The 4,390-nt window shown below is 31.6% G+C and overlaps 1 long non-coding RNA gene across 1 annotated transcript; it reads left to right on the forward strand.

Annotated features, from left to right (window-relative positions):
- Nucleotides 1–407: 407 nt before the first annotated feature.
- Nucleotides 408–4,390, forward strand: LOC132743898 (uncharacterized). Its single transcript, XR_009627631.1, has 3 exons — nt 408–1,329; nt 3,602–3,778; nt 4,325–4,390. It is a non-coding gene; the product is annotated as an uncharacterized LOC132743898 (long non-coding RNA).

The raw sequence follows: 4,390 nt of genomic DNA on the forward strand, positions 1-4,390 counted from the left end.
GGGAATTTGAAAAAAGAAATAATAATAATAAAAAAAAAATAAGAAAAATAAAACAAAAAAAAGTGTTGGCAAATTTGTTCAAACGCAATATCTAAACAATGATTTAAACTATCGAAAAAGTAACCTTATGTTTTGGCGGCCGCTATATTATGCATAATAATCAATATAATTATATATTTTTTAAATTCGATCCATAAAGATTCAGGAAGTAGACATTCAATGTTAAATATTCGTCTTGATATTATAAAAGAAAACATTCAAAAGAAAACATTAACAAAGAAATCCACAGAAAGTAATGTAAACTATTTTCGATAGACATGGCCAAAATTTGAAATTTATAAATTAATGTGACAATCTTAGGAATTTACATCTAGCATAGTTTAGGTAAAGCAGTAACCTTAACAACGTGAAAAATAGCTGCAGATAAACAACCACAACTTACGTATACGACGGCACATATCTTTATTTATAAATGTCAAAATATACCCATATATAATACAAATTCAATATAGCTAGACCGCCTCCGTGGTCGAGGGGTTAGAGTCGATGACTTCTAATCCAGTCACCTCTCTGGCGTGGGTTCGATCCCCGGGAGATGCTTTGGTAGGACGGTGGTCTAGTACTGGTGAAACTCTCCAGGAACGATGGTTAGGAAACTACCCGCCCATATAACTTAACTACTGTTGGAAAAATGCGTAAAATGAAACAAACAAACAAACAAACAGACAAAAACAATACAGCTAGGTTGCAACACTGACTAGCAATCACAGTGCAATGTGGATATATCAACTCAAGGATCTGGAAACAAAGTGATCACTCGGAGGTATTAATCACAACAAAAATACAAGAGAATTGCAGAATTACAGTTTGATCGAGTATGTACATGAGGGATAATGAACACGTGCAACATCCATCACGCCCTTCTAGCACCGGTTTGAGCGGTACTCAACAAAATTAAGTCGACAAGATATATTCAAAAGAGTTACTTTCAAAATGTAGGAAATAATGTAAATGTAGTCTTTAATCGATTTCAGTTAAGAAACTATCTTTAACCCAGGCTAGATTTCGCTTTTGGATCTACACAAAGAAAACTAGTAAAAAAGGACACGAAATATACGAGTATAGATATGAATATCATCATTTGTATAATAAGGTGTATTTTAACACAACAAAAATTTATGTATCGCCTTAATGTCATGCTTCACAATTATCCTGTTTTTAGATGTATTTAAATTTCTATATACTTATTAAATAGTTGTTGTGAGCGAAGGCTAGATTAAACTTTTGAAAAGAAATTATTTATGTGATTAAGAATCGCTACACTACCAGGTAGGATTTTTAATTTTAATTCGATATCAACACTTACTTTTTGTCATGTTTGGAAAAAAACATACATTTGTGTTAAACACCCAAAGCACTTATTGGCTAAATATATTAGAAACAATTGCTTGTGAATGTTAATTTTATAAGTTGAACAGTTTTATGTAGATATTACTCTTGTTTGCTGATAATGGATTCAATAATGTAAATAAAGATTATCATGTGCCAAATTAAGCAGTTTATAGAATAATACACAAACTGATTTAATTTTGTGAGATTCTTAACTGGCTTTTATACCTCCTATATCAGCCGTACTAAATGTCTTGTATTTTTTTCGTTTTAATTTAAGATCATTTTCCCGTGAATAGTTGCGCCAGCGTAATTTTTACTGCCTAGTAGGGAATGAATGTCAGTTGTTGAAGTTGTTTGCCGCTTCGATAATGTATTGAATCGCTGTTTATGCATATAAAGTACATAAACAAAGTTAACGCTCTTGTGCTTGGTTATGTTGCGGGGATGCATTCATTGAATACCGCACTTCCTTGTTAATCTTGTTATTCATATTTGATAATTTACATAAATCATGTCGTATGATATTTATTAAATGTATGGGATGGTTTTTTTATGTCTGTAAAGGACATAAACAAACGCCTTGGTAATTCAAATAAAGGAGTACAATTTGTGGCGTAAACCATACAAATATGTTTATGAAAGTGCTTAAATGTAGCGAAGAAAATTTCAATGGAAAGATACATGATGATCAAACATAATGAGAGAACATAATCAAACGCAATGACGAAATAAAGATCAACAATTTCTGATGTAAACCATAGAAATGCATTCATCAAAGTGTGCGAGAAGTTTTGTAAAAGCTAATGTCCGGCATGCAAGTTATGTCTAAAATAAATCTAAGTCATGAATTGTTAGGATTAATCGGTAGGTGATGAAATGGGAATCATTAAGTAGTGTCTTGTATATCGGACTGTAAAGGAATATAACACATAAATAACGAGACAATTACATAAAATATATACAAAATGAAGACAAAATGATACATAAAAAGATATTCAACCTAAAAATAATATCGACCACATGACATTGACGTCTCTTCGTCAGAGACTTCTAAATATATATTTCGTTTACTATGGATTTTCTTGCACTGTATAGACTAAACTGTGCCTTTGAGTCTATAATTTTGACTATCACTCGTCTCTTGATCGCTTCTGTATCTTCCAAGCTGGTGCACTGTATCTAAGTCAGAAGATTTAAAATCAATTTTACTTTCACATATCTCCATTGTTTTCGTCTCGAAATATTATGTTTTCTGCATCGCCCAGAATAGCAGATATTTCTAGCATCATTCCACCAATTCATCGCTAACATTAGTGTCAGTATTTACATTGTTTTGTTACTACGCATTATTTTCTATAATATGCGAAACCTCAGTTTTTGATTACTTTGTTTAGTGATTTTACTTTAGGTCCAAATTCTTTAATAAGGTCTTGGTTTAAACAGCCACCAACACAGTATAGGCAATATGGCGACTTTCAAACGATCTTGTTTCAGCTGGCTGACTTTCTTAAACTAATGTTTGATAGAGTGTTTTTATCATTTATTAAGAGACTCAGACATCTGAAAAATATAAATACATGTATGTAATGGTATTTTTGACATCGACAACGAAGAAGATATATTATAAAATCTCCTGATTATCTTAAGATATATACATTTGTATATATTACTAATTATCGGTTTAACGATTAACAGGAAAAAAATATATACGCGCTAAGGTACTTGATAACCTTTCAGCCACGTGTATAAAGTGACAATATGTGTGTATATATTATGTTCGATAACCGGTTTTGCATTTTCATATGTGTAAAAAAAAATCGTTATCGTGTAACTTCATTAATAAATGTGTGGTACTCATTGAATAAAATGATATTACATAATAAATTTTTTTATTAGCTCGTTAAATAAATTCATTATTAAACTTGCACTCATTTAATATTCTCAAGACAATGGGCGATACGTTAATTCAAGTTTAGCATGCATTGCATTAGATTTTTGTTTTAAAATGTTTTTGTTGTTGTTATTAAGAATAACGAACCCTAATGATATTCTATATTTAGTACAATTTTATTTTATTTTACATTTTATTGGCATCAAATCTGGAGACATTTGATACAATGGTTAGGTGTTCGCTAAGGATGTTCGTAAATGTCTAGATTTCGATTCACGTTCCAGGCTACCAATATATGTCCATGTCTTTCCTTTTCAGTTGTATGAAAACTTTCCTTTCCAATTTTCATGATTCGTCCTCAAGAGATATACAAAGTTTAAGTCTCCGGAACAAATATTTTAAGGCATTTCTTTAGTCTGTTTTCCGAAAACTGTGAACACACTCGACAATTGCAGAATCGAGGTGTTGGCGCTGAATAAATGTTAGACCCGAAAGGTATTCCTTATAGCTTTTGAACCAAAATTAAGTGACAAGAGGCAAGGTTAGGTGAAATACGGAGGGATTGTGCGCACAACAACTTTGTTCTGCTTTCGAATATCATGCACTATACAAACCTTGCGTACTAACGCGCTGTCATGCAACAATCAAACATTTACCAGCTTGTTGGGGGTGTTTGATTTTAAAGGCTTTTGTCTATTTTTTGAAGACCTTATATTGTGTTAATATTCCAATTATCAGATTTGCCTTTAAGAACATAAACTTAGGACCCTCAGTTGAATAAAATGGATTTAAAACTTTCTTTATACTGATGGTTCTTTTAACTATCTTTACTTGGACTTTTGACAAATTTTGTAGCCAAAATCATTTTTCAGTGTTCGAAATTTGCAAAAGACGGTTTTATAATTAATTGGATACATTTTAAGCAGCAATTTAACGGATTGAACGGTAGCTTTAGTCTGCTCATTTATCAGCAAATAAGGATGCCATCTAGCACAGACATTTCTTGTATTCGTTATTTGATTCGTTTATTTATCTTTGCAGGAAAAAACAAAACCAGGGACCGTTACTAACAGGCATTCTACTTTTGGGATGGATTCTTCACCACTT

The sequence above is a fragment of the Ruditapes philippinarum genome, unplaced genomic scaffold (assembly GCF_026571515.1).
Source record: "Ruditapes philippinarum isolate M1 unplaced genomic scaffold, ASM2657151v2 ctg22827_1_1_1_1, whole genome shotgun sequence".
Taxonomy (NCBI): Eukaryota; Metazoa; Mollusca; class Bivalvia; order Venerida; family Veneridae; genus Ruditapes; species Ruditapes philippinarum.